The following is a 13,620-nucleotide window of genomic DNA, read 5'->3' on the forward strand; positions in this document are numbered from 1 at the left end:
CTAAAGAAGATATTAATCATCATTTATTTGGGAAGTAATATTATACAATTTTCTCCTAGCTGCGGTGCTGAAGTCCCACCCTACATCAACAGAAAAAGAAATAAAGGAGCACGCAATGTGTTACTTGAAGAATGCATATGCAAGGCAGGGGGCCAGGAGATCTGGACACTGAAAATAATAGGTTTTTGGTTCTAACTGTTAGGACAATTAGACAGGGTTTGCAAATAGTGGACAAAAATCGTCTTAACTTCCATTGTAATATTTTTTTTTCTTGGAAATATAGAAGTTGTACATTTTAAAATGTATATTTGAATCAAAATGTGGTTTTGAGTTAGTGTGTTAAAGTAATTAGTTTTGTGTTTGTCATTACTATACTGTATATTGCCATGTTACCAGAATTTGTAGCTGAAGTTTAAGACTAGTTGTGTTTTTTATGATTATTGCCCATATGTTGATTGTTGATTGATTGTATACAATGTATAATTTGAAATACATATGTTTCAGGTGTGAATGTGTATTTTCAGAATACATTTCTAAACCTAATCATTGGCTTGGTTTACTTGTTTCTACGCCTATAAAATCTATCTTTGATGTATAATAGACCTCTACCCATATACGTATAATAGACCTCTAATGTTATCCGTATAATAGACCTCTAACCATATACGTATAATAGACCTCTAAAGTTATACGTATAATAGACCTCTAAAGGTATACGTATAATAGACCTCTAACCATATACGTATAATAGTCCTCTAAAGTTATCCGTATAATAGACCTCTAAAGTTATCCGGAACTCCAACCATATATGTATAATAGTCCTCTAAATTTATCCGTATAATAGAACTCCAACCATTTATGTATAATGAACGTCTAAACATAGACGTATAATTGACGTATAACTTTAGACGTATATTAGAATTTCATTCTAGACGAATTGTAGACCACTTTTAGACGTCTAAGGTATGCGTTTAATAGACGTATATTATACGTCTTTTGCCCACTGGGACTACTGAATGGCGTAGACCTGAAAATAAAACTCACGCGCAACAGAGATGGTGAACAAATCCCGACTAAACCGCTTCAACCGCTTCAACCAGACTTCCAGAATGGACATTGCATCGGTGAATATTTTAATCTGGTGGAAACATCCGGGAAGCCTCTGAAAGTCTTTTTTTGTGTGTAACAAAGTGGCATTTTCTTGTCCGGACGGGGAGACTTTATCATTCCGACATGAAGCCACCCTTAAGTCCTCTGAGGTGTGTCTGTCTGCAAGGCTTGTATTTTGGAAATGTTTTTTTGAAACGGAGAACGACTTTGAAATAGGCTTCCGCCGGCGCCTCGCGATCCAGGTAAGATTGTAGCAAGAACGCAGCGGCAGCAGGGCTTGCTGTAGTCGTGGCCGAGTGGTTAAGGCGATGGACTAAAAATCCATTGGGGTCCCCCCACGCAGGTTCAAATCCTGCCGACTATGTTGTCCGCCTCCAGTCGGTGTGTTCTGGCGCAATCAAAGAAGCGCGCCTCTTTGCTGTTCCTGGTGGTTTTAATACACCCAATCGCTTGTACCCGCTGCCTTGGAAATAAGTTCTTCAGTGTCCGCGAATGGCATTTTGCAGCTGGAAGCAGATGTTGACGCGTTTTGCACAGAGCACCAAAAAAGCGTCTTTTTTGAAAGCCCAGGCACCAAGCATTGGTGGCTCAGTGATAGAATTCTCGCCTGCCACGTGGGAGGCTCGGGTTCGATTCCTGGCCAATGCAGTAGCTTTTGCAGGGAGCGGCTCCATCACTTGCATCCCCTTGCAACTCGCAACTGAAAACCCACTGAAGCTAAGCAGGTGTGAGCCAGGTCAGTACCCGGATGAGGGTGAGCTACAGGGAAAAACAAAGCTTCCAGCTGGAAGCGGTGTTAATGGTGCCGGCGGGGGGGCATTCACCCTGAGGTCTGTGCGGGTCCCAATTCCCCAGCATAGTGACAGAGAAATAAACATGTTTGGGCAACTTTGGTCACCCCCATTTAACTTCTGGGGCAGGAAAAGCACACTTTTCAAAACTTGTTTTTCAGCTCGAAATAAACGTGTTTTTTCAAACCTTGGAATCCCAATGTAACTGCCTGGCTCATTAGAGCCCACTGAGTCAGCCCTTAACCCCACTGTGCAGAAGTTGTCAAAACAGGTTTTTCAGCAGAAATAAACACGTTTGGGCAACTTTGGTCACCCCCATTTAAATTCTGGGGCAGGAAAAGAACACTTTTCAAAACGTGTTTTTCAGCTCGCTGTGACCTCTGTTTTACATCTCATCCAAAAGACAGCGCCCTTTTACAACACAGCGTCTCTGTCACTATCATAAGTGACTGCCATCATAAGAATATGAGTCCAATATTTTAGAATATAGTCAGAATGACATCTAACCTTACCTGTGGTGTCTTTAATCCCTATTGCTCAATGCATGGTGTACATACTGCATAGATATGTCTTGAGAATGAGGAATGGGCCCCTGAGACCGTCATTTACCTGTTTCACAAATGATCGTATTTTACTAGAGATTCTGTTTGGGATTCAGATGTGCATTCGGACAGCAATCCCTTTCAAGAAATGATACGTACTGGATGAGGTCAAAGGTGCTGGAACACTGTATTTAGGATGTGTTTGCAGTGATTGTGTGTCTCCTGCTTCATCGCAGTGATATATAGATGTGCTCCTGTAATTTATTGGTACATGCCCAGGGCAGTAAGCAGTCTGAGGATTTATTTCCAGACGGCATAGAGCAGTGAAGCAGTGAAGTAGTGCAACACACTGGATCATTATATTATTAGAATCTATTCTACTTAAATTATTACATTATACACAATTTGAGTTCATTTTAAAAAGTAAAAGGTAATGAAAGGAATGCATTTTCATAAGAAAGATAATACCGATATGCATGTGATAATCTTCCTTATATCATGTAGTGCGTCAGTTGGACACTTTGTGGGCTTGAAATACAAAGCAAATCATGTTCTATGGTACAAGATAAATACAAAACGTAAGCTTTTATTTTAATTAGATTTGTTTATAAAGCATAAGCAATCATTTATTACATTAATATATGTGAAAATGACATTTTAGCATCATAATATTACATAAAGGTCTCTAGCTTCAACACAGTGATATATATATATATGCTCAGTGATTTATTGGTACATGCCCAAGTCAATAATCAGAATGAGGATTTATTTCCAGTCGGGCTACAGGTAGTGTTGTGAAATACTTCAACACACTGGATCGCAGATTTAGACCCCCTGCACTCTTACTCCTTAAAAACCAAAGAAATGAAGATATGTAGCAATCACATTGTAACAGGGGTGACAGTGACTTAATGCTTATACTAGTGGACTTTTGGTACCTTTAGGGTACAGTGTTCCCTGAAGGGCTCTCAAACCCCGCATTTCAGATGCCTAGCTGTATCGCTGATGTGTTGCACCTCAGAATCACTTTTAAACCTTACCTCTGGTATCTTTAATCCCTATTGCTCAACGCATGGTGAAAGTATTGCATAATTGTGTCTGAAAATGAGCAATGGGCACCTGAGAGACTCATTTGCCTGTTTCACAAATGATCATATTTGACTAGAGATTCTGTTTGGGATTCAGTTGTGCATTCTGACAGCAATCCCTTTCAAAAAACGATACATTCTGGATGAGGTCAAAGGTGCAGGAACACTGTATTTAGGATGTGTTTGCACTTATTCTGTGTCTCTAGCTTCAACACAGTGATATATATATATATGCTCAGTGATTTTTTGGTACATGCCCAGGGCAATAATCATTATGAGGATTTATTTCCAGATGTGCTAGGGGTAGTGTTGTGAAATACTTCAACACACTGGATCGCAGGTTTAGACCCCCTGCACTCTAACTCCTTAAAAACCTGAAGCGTCTGGCGTCTCGCCGACGTCGAACACCCCCCTCAGACTGTACTCGTACTCGGCTAACTGCTGTGGAACCCTGCGTGAGCAGCCGCTGCGCCACGGTGACGGCTGGCGACCCACGGACGCCCCACTATCGGCCGGCTCCAGCCCCGGCTGGTCCTCTAGAGCCTCCCCACACGGCTCCTCCTCCCGAGCCCGGTAGGGGGCCAGGCGGTCTCGGTGCAGGACCACCACTCTCCCCCGTGTTCGCAACCTGACACAGTAGCAGACCTCGCCCACCACCCAGAGTACCTCAGCGGGCCCCTCCCACGACGGCGCCAGCTTAGGGCTGAGGCATTTGCGGCGGCGCGGGTTGTACACCCAAACCGAGTCCCCGGGCTGGAAGGCAGGCCCCCTGCAGCGCAGGTCGTAGTGCCGCTTCTGCCGGACCAGCCAGCGGTGCCGACCAGTCTCCGGGCGGCGGGCCGAAGACCAGGTCCACCGGGGTTCACATTTCCCGGCCCAGCATGAGTGAGGCCGGGGTGCACCTGGTGGATTCCTGGACCGCGGTCCTATACGCCCAGAGCGCAAGGGGGAGGTGGCGGTCCCAGTCCCGTTGGTGCCGGGACACCAGGGTGGCCAGCTGGGTGGTGAGCATACGATTAAACCGCTCCACCAACCCGTTGCTCTGGGGATGCAGCGGTGTGGTCCGCGTCTTAGTGATCCCCAGGCGCTGGCACACTCTGGCGAAGACCTGGGACTTGAAGTTACGCCCCTGGTCACTATGTAACTCCTCCGGCACCCCCAGCCTGGCAAACATCCCCTCCAGCAGTGCATCGGCCACCGTGGGGGCACTCTGGTCCGGGAGGGCGTAGGCCTCCGGCCACTTCATAAAATAATCCATGGCCACCAAGACGTAGAGGTTCCCGGCCTCGGTGCGCGGAAACGGGCCCAAAACGTCCACCCCCACCCGCTCCATAGGAGCCCCCACCTGGTGTTGTTGGAGGGGGGCCCGAGAGCGCTCGGGGGGACCCTTCTGCGCCACGCACACTGCACACGTTCGGCAGTACCGCTCCACGTCCCGGTGGCAAAGACCCCAATAAAAATGGCCTCGGAGGCGCTGCAGGGTTTTTTTACCGCCAAAGTGCCCCACGCCCGGCTGGCCATGCACTGCTCGGAGCACCGCCCCGCGGAGCGACCAAGGCACCATCATCCGCCACCGTACCTCGCCACTGGAGGGTACCCGCCACCCCTGGCGCAGCACCCCGTCCTTTACCTCCAAGGCCTCCCACAGGGCGCAGAGAGCCTTGACGGACTTTGGGTTTGGGGCGAGCTTCTCTCGCGTAGGCCACACTCCGGCTACCACTCCCAGCATGCCCAGCGGTACTACGAGCGCCTAGGGGCGCTTCCTCCTCACCACCAGGCGAGGGCGTTACAATACATAGAATATGCATGTAAAACGAACAGATCTTATCGAGAGGGTTATCAGAATACAAAAGGTATATATTCAGTCAGTTACAAAGTGTTACACATATCAAGAGGACATACGTTCAGTATATCATTCATTTAGACCATTTCATAAATGAACCTGGTTATAACTTCTACATTAGATACTGAAAACAAGTACATAACTCTTAGGAATTAAATTGATATCAACAGGTTGGGATAACAATTGAATTCTCGAGCAGTAATGCAGTGAAGTTGAATACTCATCCAATCTCTGGGGATTCAGATCTCCTGCGGGCACAAAGAAACAGTTGCAGGCTTGTTGCTGTCCAATCCACGCTCTCTGTCTAGGTGCCAGGCTGTGCTGTGCGGGTTGCGACGGTGCCCTGCTGATGCTCACTGACCGGCTAGTTAGTGTTGGCTTTAACTAGCAAAGTTTGTGCACAGGAGAAAAGATGACTGTGGGTCCCAGCAAGTCAAGAAGAAGACCGGTTCGTTCCTGATGAAGAGCTAGTTCTGAATAGTGATTCAACTGTCCACAGTTCCGACCTGTTCACGAGGCCTGCTGCTGGTGCTAACCTCGGGTGGATCCTCTGGTTACTCTCTGGCAACCTCCGCTCTAGACTCTTAGAACAAAGGAAAGTTCTGGCACTCGGACACACTGGCCGTTCCGTGGTTGTCCGGGCTGAGTCTCAGGATGGTCAGGAGGCGCGCTGTGAGAATGTCCTGCCCTTGGGAGCCTTCTGCTCCTGGGCTGTCCTGCCCTGGAATTCTCCTTTGAATTCCCTTTAGAAAACTCCACAGAAATCTCTACTGAATTCCCACTGAATCTCTCAGGCACTCTGTGTTGCCTGTTTTTACCTGGAGGAACTTCAGCTCGTTGATTGGCTGAAAGTTCCATGGGCATCAGAGTCCCACGTGGGTTACTCGGCCCTACCAGTCCCTGATTGGTTGATCAAGGTGAGATATGAGTCACTTACTCCTGACACTTAGGAATGCAGTCCAGATGTCCATCTGGCACTCCCTAGACAGATAGGCGCCAATGGATGACCATTGATCATGATAGCCAGGCTTAGCTAAGTGCATCCCCCTTTGGTAGCTGTCCCTTATCAAGGGAAACCTTAAATCAGCCTGCATGAATAGTTTCTCTGTGGCTGCACCACAGAGATGAACAGAGAGATGAGGCCTAATTTGTGAAAGCTCAGAAACACTTAATTCTTTCTTATTAATAAGCCTCACCGCTACACCGCCCAAAGCACTTTGAGATTCGCGTTTGGGAATGCGCCCTGCCCTACAAATAAAACAGGTCTACGGGTCTGAAACCTGCTCCACGGAAAACAGCTCTGTTGCACTTTTGATCAAAGGGAGATTCGCTGTTCTTACTTTTTGATGACATAACACCCAAAGGGGCTTCTTTGGAGCTGGATTCCAACCAGCATCCTTAAGTTTCTTGGCGGTATCCTTTACAGTCCTCTGTTCGGTCGACAAGGGACTGAAGGGGGCAGCTTTCCTCACACATACAGTGCAATGTACTGTAGTGTTCCCCTTCATTGAATTCGCAGTTCTGCATCAGACATCTAACTCGTTTCCTTAGCTTGGATTTAAGCCATGAAGCAGGCTTCTACTGTATAAACGTCTAGAGGAATCACAAACTATTTGAGAGGCCACCATCCCAGGGGGAACTGACAGTCTATCCCTAATCACCTAGCGCAGTCTCTCGAGAGACTGTCAAAAATCGCTTTCTCCGTTTGCGTTGCAAGTAAGTGAAAACGCGGTCTCAAGCCAGAGCAATTGGCAGCAGCGGCACGTAAATACCGTTACTGTTACTGCTCGATACCGACGTTAGCCTACTATACCATGTTCAGCCACTGCTAGAAAATGCACGGCTCTAGAACCGGAGCAAACGACAGGAGGGCCAACGCCAAACGGGCACACGTGTCAGACATGGAGTGCGACGAGGATGGGATTCGAACCCATGCGTGCAGAGCACAACGGATTAGCAGTCCATCGCCTTAACCACTCGGCCACCTCGTCGAGGGATCTTGGCTGTCCGGACATGGGTTGGCGCGCTCCAGATGATCTTTTTCTTTTTTTTCCCTCGTACTCGAGGGTCATTTTCCTGTTCCATGTGCGATTTCAACATTTTCCTTGGGAGATGTCAAGCCAGCAAGCCACTGCTGTGGTTCAGTGGCCAGTGTGGAGTTCAGTGGCCCTGTTGTACACAGAAAGCACATTGCGCTCCTTGGACATGAAAAGTTCCAGATAAAAGCCATTTGTCACCCTTTCTCTTGGTGTTGATGTTGCTATTGTATGTAAAGGTGGCAACTTGCTCGGCGAGCAGGCGGAGCACACACCAAATGCAGATGTGTCTGAGTGGTGTGTCCAAATGGCTGCAAAAGGACAGCTCTCCTGGGGCGCCGTGGCTTAGTTGCTTAAGGCGCCTGCCTAGTAAACAGGAGACCCTGCATCCGAATCCCAGCGGTGCCTTTTTTGTTCTGTCTTCTCGAACAGAACTGGTCATTATGGACAACTGCCTACGTCTAGCCTTAATTAAATGCAAGCATTCATTTCCTGTCTTGAACGACTTGTTTTTCTTAAAATGGATGCAACTTGCAAAACATGAAATACAAACCTTGCTAATCAGCACTCGCGGCTGGCAAAAAAAAAAAGAAGTCAGCAATGTTTTTTTCTTTAACCTTAACCCTTCTAATGGAGAAGAGTTAAACGACCGAGTCTATGCAGCTTAAACGGTCCGCACGTCGGGTTCTTAGCTTAAAGGGTGGTAAATCATGCTCACCCCAGTCCTTAATCTTTTAAAGAGGATACAAAATTGAACCTAGTCGCCACATCACATATATCCTGTTCAACGATAAAAAGGTGACATCTATCCTCGATCCAGAGTAAATCCCACGTTGAGGGCATATTGTTTTCCACTTTACCATGAGTCGGGCTCAGCTGCACAGAGGCGAGAGCAGAGCAATGAGGTCACGGGGACAGGGGAGTCACACGCTGGCGGTTTAAACACGCGGAAGAAAACTGAGGGATCCACAGTATGTGGACCCTCCGTGCGCCATCAGTCCGCACTCCGGACTCTGAATCCTGCCATCCAAGTTAAGATCTCGGCGGAACCTGAGGCACAGTTCCTTCTTAAAACGTAATCTGGTGAGCATTTCTAGAATCGTACTTGTATAGATGCAGCCTTTAATGTGTTGCTAGGTTAAAATTGATGACTTCTTGAACTTCAGTAGGCAACTGCCCTCTTGATTTCGGATTTAATTTCTTTATTACAGGGGCGCTTTTATGAAGACAGAGTCATGTTCAGGTACTTTGCTTGATGGAGGAAGCATATTTCGGACTCTGTGATCTGCTCACCTGGAAAGGTCTGCTGTACTACTACAAGAGAGAAGTAGAGTCTGGAAGAATGGACAATTTTATGATGCTTTGGAAGATAATGTTTTTTTTTTTCTTTGAAATCGAAATGAATCAGAATATCAGTGCAAAAGACAAACTCTTGGTTTGGTTTAAAGAGATATGGTTTTAAAACAGACAAAATGTAGAAAACAGGTGTTTCTCACTTTTGGAAAAGAATGGACCGGGGGTAATATTTTACTAGTTGCAGTGCTGATCTCACTGGGTTACAGTCCTGTAGTGTCACACCAGGGCCAGTGGCGCAATGGATAACGCGTCTGACTACAGATCAGGAGATTGCAGGTTCGACTCCTGCCTGGCTCGGGTTGTTTTTAAACGCATCGGGCTACTCCCTATGTAGTCTGTGCTACTTACTGCATTGTAATCGTACCCAGTAAGAGATTTCCTTCATGTAAATGAACTGCACCTGACAGCTTTAGAAAAACACCTGGGCTCAGTACGGTGCTGAGAGCTCAGCGTTGCTGTTCTAATTAGCACGCACTGCATCGGCTATGAGCCGGAACCTTTCAATTATTCCGATCAGTAAGTCAACACGTAGTCCATATGAACGGTAGAAATATTCACTTGTCTGTCTCTTGTTTGTATAGAACTGAATGTCCCTGACAATGTACTGTTAGTTTTAATTGAAGAACGGCATTGGTGTTCAAATATACCAGACAAGTTTATGTAACTGCTCATGCGACACTCAGTTGTAATTAGTCAAGAAATAATGTCGAACAACAGCTGCGGGTTTGATTCTGAACGTATCAGATTGCAGCGCCTTTTACTTCCATTGACAAATGATAGAGATTCGAAGAGAGATCCTTCAGACCAGCAAGCAAACCCACGGCTATTTCGGTTTTCTATCTAGGCAACGTTGGTGTCTGCAATAGCATACATGAAAGCGTGATGCAATTTCTGTGGCTACATTTGTTGCACGTCATGCACAGTAAGAGTGTTTCTAACACCAAATAAAAAGTCAACAATTAGCGATCACGCCTTCTCCTCAGTTAACCCACTGAAACCCTTGCTGTTAACAGTTCTTTACTGCGTGCTTTAAGAGCACCTACACATCGTGTCGGTTCTTACAGCTTTATTCATTAGGTTTTCAAAGGCATAAGTAGAGCACCAGAGGTGCGAACGCAAAATGTGTGGTTATCTGAAGAACTGCTTTCCATGGCAGCGGGGCCAAGCGATTTAGCGTTTTTATAGTACCAGGAAAGGAGAAGCGGCACTTCGCCTCTGCCGCGCAGGCACAAGGCGACGTGCGGCAGACGCCGGAGTCGGCAGGTTTCGAACCTGCGCGGGGAAGCCCCAACGCATTTCGAACCCATCGCCTTAACCACTCGAGCACGACAAATGCGAGCTCCCCGCCGCCGCATTCCTCCTATAATCAAACACGGACTGCGAGGTGGCTGCGGAAACCTTTTTAAAGTTGCTCTCCGTTAAAAAAAATACCTTTCACAAGATTCGTGCCGGCAGACAGACACGCCTCAGAGGGTTTAAGGCTGGCTTCACGTTCAAATGATAAAGTCCCCCAGTCCGGATGTCAAAATGCAACTTTGGCAGACAGAAAAAACATCAACAAACCAAAAATGTGGACAAGGATTTTACAAGCTGCACCACACTGCACTTTCAAAAGCATTTACATTCGTGTTAGACGCAGGAATTGCCTTTGATTTGCGCGCTTACGAACGCCATGGAAAACGAAACAAAACTAAAGCCCTCAGCTCCTGCACTTGATTATAATCCCGTTACGTGTCGAAGCAGGAATTTAAGTCATCCTACCACTGCAACACGGGGAATAGAGGGAAATGAGCACAAGCTACGAATTGTCTCTAATCAGTCCCTACAGTTGTAAGACGCCTGGAAGCGTGCACCCCCATCATTAATCTTTGCGCATCTGTGCAAGGTAAACTCTGGAGCAGTCTCTGAAACGGCTCAAAGGAAACACGTGATTGATTCCATGTGCATCTGGGGTTCATTTCTTATTTACATTTAATTCAAGGGAAAGGCTTGGGTCAGTTTCAGACGGCCTCCAACAGCGAGATTCAAGCGCCCCACCTTCAGCCCAATCTGCGCCGCCAGAATGCCAACGGCTCCTCTGGTCTCCGGGGTGCGGTTGTGACCCCGTAAACTAAAGTGTTGGTTGCAGACAAATGGAGACTAACAGGTGATGTCCTAGGACATGACTACATTGTGACACTCGGTGGGGATGGTGACCATTGCTTGGAAAAGAGTGCGAGGCCCCTTTAGAAAAACATTTTGTTAACAGGCATTCTGCCTCAGCCTAAACACCTATAGCTTGCAAAGCGCATGCTATTAGACAGGCACCTCTGCAAGACCTTAAGAGTCTCTTAAACTAGTGATAGTAAGGTGTTCCCAATGGGCGATGTTCGGCTTTCAAATCATCTCTCCGTGGAAGCGCCGAGATGCAGCTGTTTAAGGCTTAGAAGCAGCTGACTGTTTTCCTACCTAGCTGATCACTGTCAGTCAGGGAGCTTAGAGGTGAAAAGCCTGTCTGAGAGACAATTCGCCGTCGATCAGTTCAATATGTTCCGTACCAGCTCGGCGCACCTGAGATCATCTTGGTAGCCGTGTAGCTCATATGAGTGAAAGCGTGTGTGTCAGGACTCTTACTTGGCCATCCCAACATACGGAATTTCTTCTGTTTCAGCCACTCTGTTGTTGATGTACTCCTTTGTTTTTGTCATGTTGCAAGACCCAGCGTCTTTTGAGTTTTAGATCACAGGCAGACACCCTGACATTCTGCTGTAGAATTTCCTGATACATCTTGGAATTCATCGGTCCCTCGATGATTGCAAGCCGTACAGCCTCCGCCATGCTTCCCAGGTGGGATGAGGTTTTGGAGTTGGTATGCGGTGTTTTGTTATCTCCAAACATAACGCTGTGCACATTTACCAACAAGTTCAACTTTTGTCACGTCTGTCCACAGAACATTGTTCCAGGAGTTGCTGTGGAACATCCATGTGGTCTTCAGCAAACTTGAGAGGGGCAGTGGTGGTTTTTTTTGGGGGGAGAGCAGTGGTTTCCTCCATGGTGACCTCGCATGATCACCACTCCTGTTCAGATTTCTTCTTATGGTGGACTCATGAACACAGACGTAAGACAAAGTAAACCACCTGTTTGCTAGATCCCATCCCCACTCAGCTAGTCAAAGATTCCCTCGAAGGACTGGCAGGACCTATAATTAGTATGATGAATGCATCGCTTGCGTCAGGCGTCGTACATGATCAATTTAAGGTAGTGGTTCTTAGACCGCTCCTTAAGAAGTCAAATTTGGATCCACAAGTTCTTAACAACTACAGGCCTGTCTCAAAGGTCCCATTTCAATCTAAGAGTCTTGAAAGAATAGTTGTTGCCCAACATCAAATGGATTCAAATAATATACTTGAGAAATTTCAGTCTGGTTTCTGAAACTGCATTAACAAGAGTCGTAAATTATATTCTCTTAGCTACTGATGCGGGGAATGCAACAGTGCTAGGTTGCAACAGTGCTAGGAATGCAAACGTTAGGTTGCGCTTCTTCATGCTGCATCGTCGGCATGAGTGGAGCTTTATAAACGTCTGTACTTACTGCGCCCCATAAGAAATCGTTTGTCCCCGTTCAAAAGAGATTGTGCGATGTCCTGCAGTGTTCGCAAAGCAAACCTTTGACAGTTTGAAAAGAGGAATTTATTCTGCTTCCTGTGCGTGCAGTAGTTACAAAGTTGAACGCCTTTACACGATCTGCTGCAGTTTTCGGTGGGCGGGCTTGGTCAGATGGCTTGGAAAAACGCACTGTGTTTCGGCTCGGGAAACATCATGAGCAGTGTCCTGCATGTTTTCTGTGTATAGCTGTCTTTTAACGCATACAGAATTCATTCGAAATCATTGATATCTCCAATTAACAAGGATCCCTTAAATGATGAGTCAAAGTAACATCTAATCGGATTAGTTTCCTTAGAGCTGGTTCAGAGTTTGCTCAAGAGTTTACCTTTCACAGATGAGCAAAGAAGAATGTTGGGGGTGCACGCTTCAAGGCACCTTACAGCTGTAGGGAGTGATTCGAGACGATTCGTGGCGAGTGCTCGTTCCCATATACCATACGCACCGGCGTGCAGTGCTAGGATGACGTACAATACCGCTTGGGCACGTAACGGCGTTATATGCAAATGCGGGACGTGAGGGTTTTCGTTTGTTCGTTTTGTTTTGCTCTGCTTTGCTTTGTTTTGCTTTCCATCGCGTTTGTAAGAGCGTAAATAAAAAGGCGATTCCTGCGTCTACCACTAATGTAAGAGCTATTTCAAGTGCGTATGGTGCGGCTTTTCAAATGCTTGTGGGCATTTCTCTGTTGTTGATTCTTTTTTTGTGTGTAACAAAGTGGCATTTTCATGTCCGGACGGGGAGACTTTATCATTCCGACATGAAGCCACCCTTAAGTCCTCTGAGGCGTGTCTGTCTGCAAGGCTTGTATTTTGGAAATGTTTTTTTGAAACGGAGAACGACTTTGAAATAGGCTTCCGCCGGCGCCTCGCGATCTAGGTAAGATTGTAGCAAGAACGCAGCAGCAGCAGGGCTTGCTGTAGTCGTGGCCGAGTGGTTAAGGCGATGGACTAGAAATCCATTGGAGTCTCCCCGCGCAGGTTCGAATCCTGCCGACTACGTTGTCCGCCTCCGGGCGGTGTGTTCCGGCGCAAGCAAAGAAGCGCGCCTCTTTGCTGTTCCTGGTGGTTTTAAAACGCCCAATCGCTTGTACCTGCTGCCTTGAAAATAAATTCTTCAGCATCCGCGAATGGTATTTTGCAGCTGGAAGCATGTCGACGCTTTTTGCACAGAGCACCAAAAAAGCGTCTTTTTTGAAGGCCCAGATACTGAGCA

The 13,620-nt window shown here is 46.7% G+C and overlaps 4 non-coding genes across 4 annotated transcripts; 3 read left to right on the top strand and 1 right to left on the bottom strand.

The window, feature by feature from the left end:
- The first annotated feature begins 1,392 nt into the window (after nt 1-1,392).
- On the top strand, nt 1,393-1,474 carry trnaf-aaa (transfer RNA phenylalanine (anticodon AAA)). The gene has a single exon. It is a non-coding gene; the product is annotated as a tRNA-Phe (tRNA).
- A 5,809-nt stretch (nt 1,475-7,283) lies between these two features.
- On the bottom strand, nt 7,284-7,365 carry trnas-gcu (transfer RNA serine (anticodon GCU)). Its single transcript has one exon. It is a non-coding gene; the product is annotated as a tRNA-Ser (tRNA).
- A 1,625-nt stretch (nt 7,366-8,990) lies between these two features.
- Nucleotides 8,991-9,063, top strand: trnac-aca (transfer RNA cysteine (anticodon ACA)). Its single transcript has one exon. It is a non-coding gene; the product is annotated as a tRNA-Cys (tRNA).
- A 4,261-nt stretch (nt 9,064-13,324) lies between these two features.
- trnas-aga (transfer RNA serine (anticodon AGA)) lies at nt 13,325-13,406 on the top strand. The gene has a single exon. It is a non-coding gene; the product is annotated as a tRNA-Ser (tRNA).
- Nucleotides 13,407-13,620: the final 214 nt, after the last annotated feature.

The sequence above is a fragment of the Lepisosteus platostomus genome, chromosome 22 (assembly GCF_059453375.1).
Source record: "Lepisosteus platostomus isolate fLepPlt1 chromosome 22, fLepPlt1.hap1, whole genome shotgun sequence".
Classification (NCBI taxonomy): Eukaryota; Metazoa; Chordata; class Actinopteri; order Semionotiformes; family Lepisosteidae; genus Lepisosteus; species Lepisosteus platostomus.